Raw genomic sequence first — 16475 nt, 5'->3', positions numbered from 1 at the left:
ATTGACCTCGTCCTCTAAGCCGGAGAAGTTTGTATTTAACTTGAGCTGCATCTGAAACAATTCCAATATTTCCTGTCCTGTAAAAGTCAGGGGTTTTCTACTCCAGAGGTAATAAAGATTGAAGCCACCCCGTTATACGAAACATTGATACTCCTATAAAGTTATGCTAGTTTTGCATTCAGGAATAATATTATATTCAGCAAGGGAACCCATAGACCACAAACATTGTATAGACCCCTACCCATTTTTAAGATTCTTTAGTTCCTTTTAAGTTTCAAAGTGGCTTTAGAGCGAAGTTAGTCTGTTTTGGGAGTTTTAAATGAGAGCTACTCAGAACTGTGCCCAGTGTCCCCCTATGAGGTACAAAAGTGTCTGTTAAAGGGAAATTGTCTCCATATCTACGCTTATTCCCCCAGACAGAGGTGGCTTCAGTAAGCCTGGTGGTTTAATGAGTTTAATGGGAATTACAATACCATACTACACTAGACCACCTTATAGGTTTAGATAGTTTTCTCTACTTGTCGTTAAGTATTTTCTAGTCAATGGGGGAAAACAAAGCAGATATGACATTGACAGTTCATTTGGGTGTTTCACACACAATGCTTTGACGGTATTTTCAATCTTTCAGTGTCTGGCGTCCACTCAATGACTTCCAAGTTGTACAGTGTTCCCACTGATATGTTCATGGTATACAACCCCAAGCCATTCGACTTTTCTAAATATTTCCTTGCTTAGTAATGTGGTCTTTTGATCGACAACTTTCAAATTAGGTTTTTTCAGCCTTTGGTGTTTTGTGTGTTCAGGGGTTTTGGAACCACTTTTTTTATTCATGATACATTGGGTTTCAGGAATATAATCATAAGCAAAAGGGAACGCTCAGAGGAGCATGTGCGCCTGGGTAAAGTCAAACTGCTGCATGCATGGGGTAGATGATCAGGCAAATGTGCATACTAATGTTGGATCTCTTGTCTTCTCTCCTCTTTGTGGATGGGCAACAAAACCAGATCCAGACATGGGTAAGTTCAGCATGCCATGTAACAAACCCAGCAACATATTTGTGTGCATCAATGTGAAAATAAAATGCTTAACAGCCCTAACTCTGTCCACGGGACGCCCAGAGGAGCAGGATGACTGAGAACAGCACCATTTACATGGTATCGCTCCACCTTATAATATGGGATCAAATATGCTCTGAAAGCAAACACGTTGACATGAGTACCCTGATATCGGGGAATTTGTGCCATTCGGATTTTTTTGACAGAGAACGCAACCCTGTCTTTTTCAAGCACAGTGGAATAATCAGGGTTGGTACTTGACTTTGATACAGTTTGGAGAGATTTCTTAAATGTTATCACAGACTTTTGAAAAGTAAGGGATGGATGAATTGGGTGATTAACTGGTTTCTGTCTTTCACATCAACAAGCGCACAGGTTTGCCTGCTATCAACATCTACACAGACAAAGATTCGGGGAAACCAAAGGGCGGTTGTACACTGCTATGAGGAGCCCCCATGCGCTAAAGCGGCAGTGGAGTGGTTTGATGGTGAGTGTCGTTTTGCTATTTTACTTTGGGTAGTAATGGAGGCCCTCTGATATCCCCTTGATAAGAATCAATAGGGCTTCATGCATAGTCTTGGCAATGTTCTTTCTATGAATGTTTATTGAATATGCACCTCTTCCCATTTTCCTACCAAGGCAAAGACTTTCAGGGAAAGAAGCTAAAGGTGTCGAAGGCTCGCCATAAGCCCATTACGTGATGATGCGAGGAGGCATGCCCATGAGGGGTGACAAGGGAGGCATGATGAATCTGCCAATCCTGTTCCATGCATCTGAAATGGACATATCCAACCTACTCTAACAGTTTCAGCATTTTAGAATATCTTGGTACATAAATACATTTGAGACATATACTTGGCAATTAGTAGATGGTGGTTAAAGTTGATAGAGCTCTAACTTAGTGTAACATTCTGAACACTGTCCTCCCCCGGTCACACACAGGGCCAGGAATGATGGGCCGTGGTCGAGATGGGGAGCGCGGATGCTTTATCCTCAGGGGTTGTCCTCGTGGCATGGGCAGAGGTGGGCCCTCAGGGGCCCAACGTGCACCAGAGAGCAGGAGACTGGGAATGCCCTAATGCGTAAATACTAACAACAGGGAAAAAAGGGAAAAAATAATTCATAGTTGAGTCATTGACTGCCTTTCTCTGTGGTTTGGGGTAGTCCTGACTGAGGCTTATGATCGCAGGGGCTGTGGTAATGAGAACTTTTCCTGGAGAATGGAGTGTAAATCACCCAAACCAGAAGGCTTTGGACCACCACGTTTCCCCCCTCCAGGTAAATGCTTTGTTAACAATTCCTACTTCATCGAGGATAAAGTACTCTCCAGTAGGTTAAAGATATTCTCTAGTATTTTTGTATACTTTTTAGCCAGTATTTTTGAAAGTATCACCCATGAGCCAAAGGTGATCCCCAAAAATAGCATACTCTGTCACAAATGTGCAGATATGTGTGCCACGTCATTGCTCTCTCTCAAATCAAATGAAATTGTATTTGTCACATGCTTCGTAAACAACAGGTGTAAACTAATAGTGAAATCCTCTGCAAAAAAGCAGAGGAAGAATAGAAAAGTAAAACACGTAATAATAGATACACAATGAGTAACGATAACTTGAGTATATACAAGGGATACCAGTACAGTGTGGATGTGCAGGGGTACGAGGTAGTTATGGTAGATATGTACATGTAACTAGGAATAAAATGACAGATGGTAAACAGTAGCAGCAGCGTATGTGATGAGTCATAGTTAATTCAAAAAGGTTCAGTGCAGATAATCTGGATAGCTATTTGGTTAACTATTTAAAGCAGTCTTATGGCTTGGCGTTAGAAACTGTTCAGGTTCCTGTTGGTTCCAGACTTTATGCATCGTTACCGGTTGCCATGCGGTAGCAGAGAGAACAGTCTATGACTTGGGTGGCTGGAGTCTGACAATTTTTAGGGCCGTTCTCTGACACCGCCTAGCATAGAGGTCCACCACCTAGCATAGAGTACGCACTGCCCTCTGTACCGCCTTACGGTCAGATGACAAGCAGTTGCAAAACTAAGCGATGATGCAGCCAGTCAAGATGCTCTCAATGGTGCATCTGTAGAACTTTTTGAAGATCTGAGAGCCCTATCAAATCTTTTCAGCCTCCTGAGGGGGAAGAGACATTGTCATGCCCTCATCACAACTGTGTTGGTGTGTTTGGACCATGATGGCTCCTTAGTGATATGGATACCGATGAACTTGAAATTCTTGACCCGCTCCGCTACAGCCCTGTCGATGTGAATGGGGGCGTGCTCAGCCCTCCGTTTCCTGTTGTATACGATCAATTCCTTTGTCTTTCTGACATTGATGGAGAGGTTGTTGTCCTGGCACAACACTGCCAGGTCTCTGGCCTCCTCCCTACAGGCTGTCTCATCATTGTCAGTGATCAGGCCTAACACCGTTGTCGTCAGCAAACTTAATAATGGTGTTGGAGTCATGCTCGGCCACATAGTCATGGGTGAATAGGGAGTACAGGAGGGGACTAAGCACACGCAGGGGCTTGAGGGGCCCCTTGGCAGATGTGTTGCTTACCCTCACCACCTGGGAGCATCCAGTCAGGATGTTGAGGATCAAGTTGCAGAGGAAGATGTTCAGTCCGAGTCATTAGCTTTGTGGTAAGCTTGGAGGGCACTTTGGTGTTGAACGCTGAGTTGTAGTCAATGAACAGCATTCTAATGTAGGTGTTCTTTTGTACACGTGGGAAAGGGCATTGTGGACTGCAATAGCGATTGCGTCATCTGTCAATCTGAGGGGGTATGTAAATTGGAGTGGGTCTGGGATGATGGTGTTGACTTGAGCCATGACCAGCTTTCAAAGAATTTCATGACTACAGATGTGAGTGCAATGGGGCAATGGTCATTTAGACAGGTTACCTTGGTGTTCTTGGGCACAGGGACTATGGTGATCTGCTTGAAACATAGGTATTAGACTGGATGAGGCAAAGGTTGAAAATGTCAGTGAAGACACTTGCCAGCTGGTCAGCGAATGCTCTGAGTACGTGTCCTGGTAATCCGTCTGGTGCTGCTGCCTTGTGAATGTTAACTTTTTTTAAAGGTCATATTCACATCGTCTACGGAGAGCGTGATCACACAGTCGTCTGGAACAGCGGGTGCTTTCATGCATTGTTCAGTGTTGCTGGCATTTAGCTTGTCTGGTAGACTTGCGTCACTGGGCAGCTTGTGACTGGGTTTCCCTTTGTAATCTGTGATAGTTTGCAAGCCCTGCCACATCTGACGAGCGTCAGAGACTGTGTAGTAGGATTCGATCTTAGTCCTGTACTGACGCTTGGTCTGTGATGGTTCATCGGAGGGTGTCGAGGGATTTCTTATAAGCATCCGGGTTCTGGTTAGGATATGTACGTACAGTGCCTTGCGAAAGTATTCGGCCCCTTTGAACTTTGCGACCTTTTGCCACATTTCAGGCTTCAAACATAAAGATATAAAACTGTATTTTTTTGTGAAGAATCAACAACAAGTGGGACACAATCGTGAAGTGGAATGACATTTATTGGATATTTCAAACTTTTTTAACAAATCAAAAACTGAAAAATTTGGCGTGCAAAATTATTCAGCCCCCTTAAGTTAATACTTTGTAGCGCCACCTTTTGCTGCGATTACAGCTGTAAGTCGCTTGGGGTATGTCTCTATCAGTTTTGCACATCGAGAGACTGACATTTTTTCCCATTCCTCCTTGCAAAACAGCTCGAGCTCAGTGAGGTTGGATGGAGAGCATTTGTGAACAGCAGTTTTCAGTTCTTTCCACAGATTCTCGATTGGATTCAGGTCTGGACCTTGACTTGGCCATTCTAACACCTGGATATGTTTATTTTTGAACCATTCCATTGTAGATTTTGCTTTATGTTTTGGATCATTGTCTTGTTGGAAGACAAATCTCCGTCCCAGTCTCAGGTCTTTTGCAGACTCCATCAGGTTTTCTTCCAGAATGGTCCTGTATTTGGCTCCATCCATCTTCCCATCAATTTTAACCATCTTCCCTGACCCTGCTGAAGAAAAGCAGGCCCAAACCATGATGCTGCCACCACCATGTTTGACAGTGGGGATGGTGTGTTCAGCTGTGTTGCTTTTACGCCAAACATAACGTTTTGCATTGTTGCCAAAAAGTTCAATTTTGGTTTCATCTGACCAGAGCACCTTCTTCCACATGTTTGGTGTGTCTCCCAGGTGGCTTGTGGCAAATTTTAAACGACACTTTTTATGGATATCTTTAAGAAATGGCTTTCTTCTTGCCACTCTTCCATAAAGGCCAGATTTGTGCAATATATGACTGATTGTTGTCCTATGGACAGAGTCTCCCACCTCAGCTGTAGATCTCTGCAGTTCATCCAGAGTGATCATGGGCCTCTTGGCTGCATCTCTGATCAGTCTTCTCCTTGTATGAGCTGAAAGTTTAGAGGGACGGCCAGGTCTTGGTAGATTTGCAGTGGTCTGATACTCCTTCCATTTCAATATTATCGCTTGCACAGTGCTCCTTGGGATGTTTAAAGCTTGGGAAATCTTTTTGTATCCAAATCCGGCTTTAAACTTCTTCACAACAGTATCTCGGACCTGCCTGGTGTGTTCCTTGTTCTTCATGATGCTCTCTGCGCTTTTAACGGACCTCTGAGACTATCACAGTGCAGGTGCATTTATACGGAGACTTGATTACACACAGGTGGATTGTATTTATCATCATTAGTCATTTAGGTCAACATTGGATCATTCAGAGATCCTCACTGAACTTCTGGAGAGAGTTTGCTGCACTGAAAGTAAAGGGGCTGAATAATTTTGCACGCCCAATTTTTCAGTTTTTGATTTGTTAAAAATGTTTGAAATATCCAATAAATGTCGTTCCACTTCATGATTGTGTCCCACTTGTTGTTGATTCTTCACAAAAAAATACAGTTTTATATCTTTATGTTTGAAGCCTGAAATGTGGCAAAAGGTCGCAAAGTTCAAAGGGGCCGAATACTTTAAACAAGGCACTGTATGGTCACTGTGGGGATAATGCCGTCGGTGCACTTATTAATGAAGCTAGTGACTGACTCTCTTGCTCTACTGTGTGTTTAATGTTATCACAATACCAGGTTTAGTATCCCAATACTCAATACCTTCACGGTAACACAGCAAAGAAAGAAGACTTATTAGCCAGTCACAGAATGACAGTTTCCAGACAAACTCAGCTACTGCTCTGTTTAATCGTTGGGCATCTTGAGTTCAACATTAAAATGTGTATTTTTTTTTTTTAAATTTCTGAGACAGCCATGTATGCGTTAATGAATCAATTATACAATCATACAATCCATTTGACTTTGTTGAAAACAATCTAACTACATAACAATGTAATGGTAATTTATTTGAATGGTATATCGCTATTGATTAACTGGGTAAATCAAGATGTAGTCTAGGCCTATCCACATTACAGGTGAATGCATATTTAATAGGAAGGTGCAATAATTGAGTTATCAAGCTTGTTTTGGCTGTTTTTCACCGGGCTACAGATAACAAAAAATCCCTTCCATTTGCAACCTATTTCATTGTACTGATCAACATTTATTTAACAAGTGTAACGTTCGTCGTTGGGAGAAAGAGAGGACGATCATAGCTTTTAATGACGTACTAAAACACTGAACAAAACAATAAATAACAAACTAACAGTCCCGTAAGGTGAAAGACAAAAACACTAAACAGGAAATAATCACCCACAACTCAAAAGTGAAAACAGGCATGACGAATGACAGCTGCCTCTGATTGAGAACCATACCAGGCCAAACACAGAAATCCCAAATCATAGAAAAAGGAACATAGACAACCCACCTAACTCATGCCCTGACCATACTAAAACAAAGACATAACAACAGAACGTGACAACAAGGCAAGTCAGTTAAGAACAAATTCTTATTTACAATGACAGCCTACACTGGCCAAACCCGGACGCTGAGCCAATTGTGCGCTGCCCTATGGGACTCCCAATCATGGCTGGTTGTGATACAGCCTGGATTTGAACCAGGGTGTCTGTAGTGACACCTCTAGCACTAAGATACACTGCCTGTGCCACTCAGGAGCCCCTTAGAAGTAGCTTCTTTAAAAATATATGCATTCTCTTTACCGAGTAATAACGTTATTCACGTGTACGTTATTCACGTGGCCGGTTTTCCAGCTTGTAGTCCTAAAAAACTAAAAATGAGTTACCTCTGGTTCATTCAACCACACCTATGGTGAAAATTAATGGAGAAAGAATAGGTTTTGGGATTAACGCTGAAAATAAGGTCTGATGTTAACACAGGATTAGGAGATCTTATACACTACATGACCAAAAGTATGTGGACACCTGCTTGTCGAACATCTCATTCCAAAATCATGGACATTAATATGGAGTTGGTCCACCCTTTACTGCTATAACAGCCTCCACTCTTCTGGGAAGGCTTTCCACTAGATGTTGGAACATTGCTGCGGGGACTTGCTTCAATTCAGCCACGAGCATTAGTGAGGTCGGGCACTGATGTTGGCCGATTTAGGTCTGGCTTGCAGTCGGCTTTCCAATTCATCCCAAAGGTGTTCGATGGGGTTGAGGTTCAGGGCTCTGTGCAGGCCAGTCAAGTTCTTCCACACCGATCTCGACAAACCATTTCTGTATGGACCTTGCTTTGTGCACGGGGGCATTGTCATGCTGAAACAGGAAAGGGCCTTACCCCAAACCGTTGCCTCAAAGTTGGAAGCACAGAATCGCCTAGAATGTCATTGTATGCTGTAGCGTTAAGATTTCCACTGGAACTAAGGGGCCTAGCCCGAACCATGAAAAACAGCCCAAGGCCATTATTCCTCCTCCACCAAACCTTACAGTTGGCACTATGTATTCGGGCAGATAGCATTCTCCCGGCATCTGTCAAACCCAGATTCGTCCGTCGGACTGCCAGATGGTGAAGCGTGATTCATCACTTCAGAGAACACGTTTTCACTGCTCCAGAGTCCAATGTGGGTTACGTTACACTTACCGCATTGGCGACACACTTGTATCAAAATGCATTACTCCAAAATGTATCTGTCTTCTGCAGGTTGTTGTCTAACCAGTGACGCATTTAAAAACATATAGAGTTTCAACAGCGTATACAACCTAATTTTCCCCCCTTAATTTATTTCAGTGATTTATTGCCACAAGGGTTTTTGGTGTGTAGATAAGGTGTTTGTTTAAAAAAACATAAACATATAAGTAATATGATTACTATTGTTGCACATGCATGTGTAGATGATACATTTTATGTTCAGATTTCAATATATCACAAACTGTTTCTGCATATTGGTTGAGTTGGACAAGTTAACTGTGTTTTAGCATTGAGCTATTCGTCAAAATGTCTTGTCAACACAAAGCAGCCACAGCATTTAGGAATATAAATTTAGCTTTCAACATTAATTTCCATTGGTATTGAACTTAATCAGGTAAAAACTGCTGAATGAGTCCAACAATGTGCTGCAGTTGATTTTATTTTGATGATATCAAAAATCAACAAAACTGGTTTGCCCTGCCCAATAAGGGGCCGGCTGAGCTGATAGGCTTGATCCGTGAGACACATTTGACAGAAGTACCAAACTATTTTTTTATGTTCTAGTGTCAAAAAAGTACAGAGGTTTCGGTATACCGTGCAACACTGTGTGTGCGTCTTGCTAGCTGTCACTCAAATGACAACAGGTTGAAGTTCATTGGCTGCAACTCAAATTGCTAGGGAGCTGGCCCACGTGGGGGTAAATGTATGGAAAATCACGCTGCACAGCATCCAGAAAACAGTTGCTTTCAAACTAGGGATTTCGGGGCTAATTGAGGTAAGACAGTCATTCTGCTCATAGATGATACATGTATGAACAACAGTCGTGGCCAAAAGTTTTGAGAATGACACAAATATTAATTCTCACAAAGCCTGCTTCCTCAGTTTGTATGACGGGAATTTGCATATACTCCAGAATGTTCTGAAGAGTGATCAGATGAATTACAATTAATTGCAAAGTCCCTCTTTGCCATGCAAATGAACTGAATCCCCAAAAAACATTTCCACTGCATTTCAGCCCTGCCACAAAAGGACCAGCTGACATCATGTCAGTGATTCTCTCGTTAACTCAGGTGTGAGTGTTGACAAGGACAAGGCTGGAGATCACTCTGTGCTGATTGAGTTTGAATAACAGACTGGAAGCTTCAAAAGGAGGGTGGTGATTGGAATCATTGTTCTTCCTCTGTCAGCCATGGTTACCTGCAAGGAAACATGTGCTGTCATCATTGTTTTGCACAAAAAGGGCTTCACAGGCAAGGACATTTATCGGATCATCAAGAACTTCAAAGAGAGCAGTTCAATTGTTGTGAAAAAGGCTTCAGGGCGCCCAAGAAAGTCCAGCAAGGGCCAGGACCATCTCCTAAAGTTGATTCAGCTGTGGGATCGGGGCACCACCAGTACAAATCTTGCTCAGGAATGGCAGCAGGCAGGTGTGAGTGCATCTGCACACACAGTGAGGCGAAGACTTTTGGAGGATGGCCTGGTGTCAAGAAGGGCAGCAAAGAAGCCCCTTCTCTCCAGGAAAAACATCAGGGACAGACTGATATTCTGCAAAAGGTACAGGGATTGGACTGCTGAGGACTGGGGTAAAGTAATTTTCTCTGATGAATCCCCTTTCCAATTGTTTGGGGCATCCGGAAAAAAGCTTGTCCGGAGAAGACAAGGTGAGCGCTACCATCAGACCTGTGTCATGGTAACAGTAAAGCATCCTGAGACCATTGCTTCTCAGCCAAGGGAGTGGGCTCACTCACAATTTTGCCTAAGAACACAGCCATGAATAAAGAATGGTACCAACACATCCTCCGAGAACAACTTCTCCCAACCATCCAGGAACAGTTTGGTGACGAACAATGCCTTTTCCAGCATGATGGAGCACCTTGCCATAAGGCAAAAGTGATAACTAAGTGGCTCGGGGAACAAAACATTGATATTTTGGGTCCATGGCCAGGAAACTCCCCAGAACCTGTGGTCAATCCTCAAGAGGCGGGTGGACAAACAAAAACCCACAAATTCTGACCAACTCCAAGCATTGATTATTAAAGAATGGGCTGCCATCAGTCAGGATGTGGCCCAGAAGTTAATTGACAGCATGCCAGGGCAGATTGCAGAGGTCTTGAAAAAGAAGGGTCAACACTGCAAATATTGACTTTTTGCATCAACTTCATGTAATTGTCAATAAAAGCCTTTGACACTTATGAAATGCTTGTAATTATACTTCAGCATTCCATAGTAACATCTGACAAAAATATCTAGACACTGAAGCAGCAAACTTTGTGGAAATTAATATTTGTGTCATTCTCAAAACTTTTGGCCACAACTGTACACAGTGACACCTCCATCCAAAAGTGGGAGGTTACAAAAATTCTTACTTGTCGCCAAAGTACCGGAGCATGTCTTCAAAGGCTGTAAATTGTCTTCCATCCAACCAACGCATTCTCTTTGTCATGTCCCTAGGTGGTGACCATGTTAGGGGTGGCCCAGGCATGCGTGGGCGTGGAGGAATGGACCATGGAGGCAGGGGTGGTGATCGTGGGGGTGGCTTCAGAGGACGTGGTGGCATGGAAAGAGGAGGCTTCGGAGGCAGGGGCCATGGTGGCCCTCCCATGGATGACATGGGCGGCCGAGGCAGGGTGGGTATGGGACCCCCCGGCAAGTTGATGGAAATTAAGTGAGTGAAGAATTATCCACATCCTCAGCTAGCTCCCATCAAACAAGCCAGCTTCTAATGGACACTTGGTCTTCTCACATGTACCCCCCCCATAGAGTTTTGAATGTTTTGTGTGGCATTGATAGCACTGTAAGCAGCCCTGACTCGATTGCACAGTTGTGAACAAAAAGGAAAATACAAAATCAGAAAGATGTAGGTTAATAAATCGGACAAATGTGTTAACAGAAATGTTTATTCCCTCTCCAGGGGAGACCATTGCCAGGACAGCAGAGACCATCCCTACTGAAGGATGCAACGCTTGCATAAATTCTCATGTCATACAGGTTACATTTTTTATTTACCTTTTCACCTTGTAACTCAATATTTATAAATGGTTAATGGTGAGAATTTGATGGCTCGGGAGTGAAACATCAGCAACCTTTTTATTTTATACCAGTAGTGTTCTTTTAACATTGGGGGGATCTGGTTGAACATTTTGTGAACTGGTGGCAAAGACATGCAGTCTCATGTACAGATCAATTGTGGGAGATTTGTTTTTGTGAAACCTTGTGATAAGCAAATGTTTTTTAAACCTTTTATGCCCTCCCTTCTCTGACAATGTTGAATAAAAAAAAGTAAAATGTAGTCACTGGTTTTATCTCTTATCGGAAAAGGGTGGGTCGGTATTACTGGTTTAGTAATGGAATTATGGAATTATATTATATTTTGTTCACTGAAGATTTAATGGAATATTGTGGATTATCTGGTTATGAGCTCTCTATGGACTGAATGTGTGATAGTTATGCAGAATTTATGCAGAACCTTGTCTCGGAGCATTTAGTTTTATTATGTTTTAAATTCGGGCCACTCCATTTAGTATGATATGTTGCATTTGGTACACTTAAATAAGACTGATGGTTAATGGGTGGGCGCATAACGTGAACATCTAGCAACACAAAGCTTGTGAGTTTGAACCTCATCACGGACAACTTTAGCATTTGTGCTAATTAGCAACTTTTCAACTACTTTCGAGCTACTTTGGCACTACTTAGCATGTTAGCTAACCTTAACCTTTTTAGCTATCCCGAACCTTAACCATTTAACCTAACTCCTAAACTTAACCCTAACCAGTAGCAACCTAGCTAGAAATCGGAACATATTGTACATTTTGCAAATTCATAAAATATTGTATGTTTTGTATTTTCGTAACACATAATGCGAATTTTAATTCAGAACATATCATGTGATGAACATCCACAAATGAATACATACCATACAAAACTTAACATATCATACTAAACGGAAGACACATTTCAGTTGAATGCATTCAGTTGTACAACTGACTAGGTACCCCCTTTCCCTTTTCCTTTGAAGTGGAGTGTCCCTGATTTTACGTAACGAATAATATGAAATGCTCTGAGAACAGGTTGGGATCCTAGGCATATGCTTACTCAAATGAGTTGTAGGCTACATATATTGATTCCTCTTATCCTATGGCGACATCATGCTTCATACACTGGAAATGCAATGAAGCATTCTTGTCATGGTTGATTTTCTTCATTTGAAGCAATGAATGCAGTATCCTTAATTTTGCCGAAATGTGACTGGAATTGAGTTGTTTATCACACAGCTTAATTTAGGTTGGAATTTTTATTATACCAGTGTTCGACATACAACTCCAAGATTTTTGCAGTCGACTCCGACTCCTGTGACTGGAGTCGAAAGGAGTCTACTTGTCACGTTCTGACCTTAGTTATTTTATTATGTCTTTGTTTTAGTACGGTCAGGGCGTGAGTTGGGTGGGTTGTCTATGTTCCTTTTTCTATGTTTTGGGATTTCTGTGTTTGGCCTGGTATGGTTCTCAATCAAACCCAAACCAATCCAAACCCACTGGCTCCATGTCATCTACAAGACCCTGCTAGGTAAAGTCCCCCCTTATCTCAGCTCGCTGGTCACCATAGCATCTCCCACCTGTAGCACACGCTCCAGCAGGTGTGCTACATATCTCTCTAGTCACCCCCAAAACCAATTCTTTCTTTGGCCGCCTCTCCTTCCAGTTCTCTGCTGCCAATGACTGGAACGAACTACAAAAATCTCTGAAACTGGAAACACTTATCTCCCTCACTAGCTTTAAGCACCAACTGTCAGAGCAGCTCACAGATTACTGCACCTGTACATAGCCCACCTATAATTTAGCCCAAACAACTACCTCTTTCCCAACTGTATTTAATTAATTTATTTATTTTGCTCCTTTGCACCCCATTATTTTTATTTCTACTTTGCACATTCTTCCATTGCAAAACTACCATTCCAGTGTTTTACTTGCTATATTGTATTTACCTTGCCACCATGGCCTTTTTTGCCTTTACCTCCCTTCTCACCTCATTTGCTCACATTGTATATAGACTTGTTTATACTGTATTATTGACTGTATGTTTGTTTTACTCCATGTGTAACTCTGTGTCGTTGTATCTGTCGAACTGCTTTGCTTTATCTTGGCCAGGTCGCAATTGTAAATGAGAACTTGTTCTCAACTTGCCTACCTGGTTAAATAAAGGTAAAATAAAATAAATAAAATAAAATAAAAAATCAGAGGCAGCTGTTTATCATTGTCCCTGATTGAGAAACATATTTAGGTAGCCTGGTTTCACTTTTGAGTTGTGGGTGATTATTTTCTGTTCTGTGTTTGTATTTCACCTTACAGGTCTGTTTCTTTCACTCTCTTTGTTGTTTTGTTATTCAGTGTTCAGTTGATTTATTAAATATTAACATGGACACATACCACGCTGCATTTTGGTCCGATCTTGACTACTCTTCCTCAGATGACGAGGAGAACCGTTACACTACTCTTGCTTGACTCCCAAAACACACCGAAAAGGATACATACACACCAAATCAAATTATTTGTCACATGCGCCAAATACAACAGGTATTCTTACCAGGAAATGCTTACTTACAAGCCCAAAACCAAAAATGAGGTTCAAGAAATAGAGTTAAGAAAATATTTACTAAATAAACTAAAGTAATAAAAATGAAAAGCAACACAAAATTAAATAACGAGGCTGTATGGAGTCAATGTGCGGGGGCACAGGTTAGTCGAGGCAATTTGTACATGAAGGTAGGGGTAAAGTGACGATGCATAGATAATAAACAGCAAGTAGCAGCAGTGTAAAAAATAAAGGGGGAATCAATGTAAATAGTCTGGGTTGCGATTTGGTTAATTGTTCAGCAGTCTTATAGCTTGGGGGGGTAGAAGATGTTAAGGAGCCTTTTGGACCTCGACTTGGCGCTCCGGTACCACTTGCAGTGCCGTAGTCTATGAATTGGGTGACTAGAGTCTTTGAAATTTTTTGGGCCTTCCTCTGACACGTCTAGTATATCGGTCCTGGATGGCAGGAAGCTTGGCCCCAGTGATGTATTGGGCCGTACGCACTACACTCTGTAGCACCTTATGATTGGATGCCAAGTAGTCAGGATGCTCTCGATGGTGCAGCTGTAGAACTTTTTGAGGATCTGGGGACCCATGCCAAATCTTTTTAGTCTCCTAAGGGGGAAAAGCTGTTATTGTGCCCTCTTCACGGCTGTCTTGGTGTGTTTGGACCATGATAGTTTGTTGGTGATGTGGACACCAAGGAACTTAAAACTCTCAACCCTCTCCACTACAGCCCTGGTTGATGTTAATGGGGGCCGTGTTCGGCCCTCCTTTTCCTGTAGTCCACGATCATCTCCTTTGTCTTGCTCACGTTGAGGGAGAGGTTGTTGTCCTGGATCCACACTGCCAGGTCTGTGACCTCCCTATAGGCTGTCTCATCGTTGTCTGTGATCACTGTTGTGTCGTCAGCAAACGTAATGATGGTGTTGGAGTCGTGCTTGGCCACGCAGTTGTGGGTGAACATGGAGTAAGGGAGGTGACTAAGCACGCACCCCTGAGAGGCCCCAGTGTTGAGGATCAGCATGGCAGATGTGGTGTTACCTATCCTTACCACCTGGGGGTGGCCCGTCAGGAAGTCCATGATCCAGTTGCAGAGGGAGGTGTTTAGTGATGAGCATTGTGGGCACTATGGTGTTGAACGCTGAGCTGTAGTCCATGAACAGCATTCTCAGGTAGGTGTTCCGTTTGTCCAGGACAGTGTGGAGTGCAATTGAGTGATAACTTCAGCAGTGATAAATTTATGAACTTCTTTAAGGAAAAGATAATGATCATTAGAAAGCAAATTACAGACTCCTCTTTAAATCTGCATATTCCTCCAAAGCTCAGTTGTCCTGAGTCTGCACAACTTTGCTGGGACCTAGTATCAAGGGAGACACTCAAGTTTTTTAATACTATATCTCTTGACACATTGATGAAAATAATCATGGCCTCTAAACCTTCAAGCTGCATACTGGACCCTATTCCAACTAAACTAATGAAAGAGCTGCTTCCTGTGCTTGGCCCTCCTATGTTGAACATAATAGACAGCTCTCTATCCACCGGATGTGTACCAAACTCAATAAAAGTGGCAGTGATAAAGCCTCTCTTGAAAAAGTCAAACCTTGACCCAATAAATGTAAAACTATCGGCCTATTTCGAATCTCCCATTCCTCTCAAATTTTGGGAAAAAGCTGTTGCTGACAAACAATGTATACGAAATGCTTCAGTCTGGTTTTAGACCCCATCATAGCACTGAGACTGCACATGCAAAGGTGGTAAATTACCTTTTAATGGCGTCAGACCGAGGCTCTGCATCTGTTCTCATGCTACTAGACCTTAGTGCTGCTTTTGATACCATCGATCACCACATTATTTTGGAGAGATTGGAAACCCAAATTGGTCTACATGGACAAGTTCTGGCCTGGTTTAGATCTTATCTGTCGGAAACATATCAGTTTGTCTCTGTGGATGGTTTGTCCTCTGACAAATCAACTGTAAATTCCGGTGTTCCTCAAGGCTCCGTTTTAGGACCACTACTGTTTTCACTATATATTTTACCTCTTGGTGATATCATTCGGAAACATAATGTTAACGGACGACACATTTCGATGAAACATGGTTTAGCCCCAAAATTGCCCTCCCTGGAAGCCTGTGTTTCAGACATAAGGAAGTGGATGGCGGCAAATGTTCTACTTTTAAACTCGGACAAAACAGAGATGCTAGTTCTAGGTCCCAAGAAACAAAGAGATCTTCTGTTGAATCTGACAATTAATCTTGATGTCGTCTCGAATAAAACTGTGAAGGACCTCGGCGTTACTCTGGACCCTGATCTCTCTTTGAACGAACATATCAAGACTGTTTCAAGGACAGCTTTTTTCCATCTACGTAACATTGCAAAAATCAGAAACTTTCTGTCCAAAAATTATGCAGGAAAATTAATCCATGCTTTTGTCACTTCTAGGTTAGACTACTGCAATGCTCTACTTTCCGGCTACCCGGATAAAGCAATAAATAAACTTCAGTTAGTGCTAAACACGGCTACTTTGACTAAAACCAAAAAATGTGATCATACTACTCCAGTGCTAGCCTCTCTACACTGGCTTCCTGTTAAGGCAAGGGCTAATTTCAAGGTTTTACTGCTAACCTACAAAGCAGTACATGGGCTTGCTCCTACCTATTTATCCGATTTGGTCCTGCCGTACATACCTATATATACGCTCTGGTCACAAGACGCAGGCCCCCTTACTGTCCCTAGAATTTCTAAGCAAACAGCTGGAGGCAGGGCTTTCTCCTATAGA

This window comes from Oncorhynchus mykiss, chromosome 5, assembly GCF_013265735.2.
Source record: "Oncorhynchus mykiss isolate Arlee chromosome 5, USDA_OmykA_1.1, whole genome shotgun sequence".
Lineage (NCBI taxonomy): Eukaryota > Metazoa > Chordata > Actinopteri > Salmoniformes > Salmonidae > Oncorhynchus > Oncorhynchus mykiss.
This window is presented reverse-complemented; position numbering follows the sequence as displayed.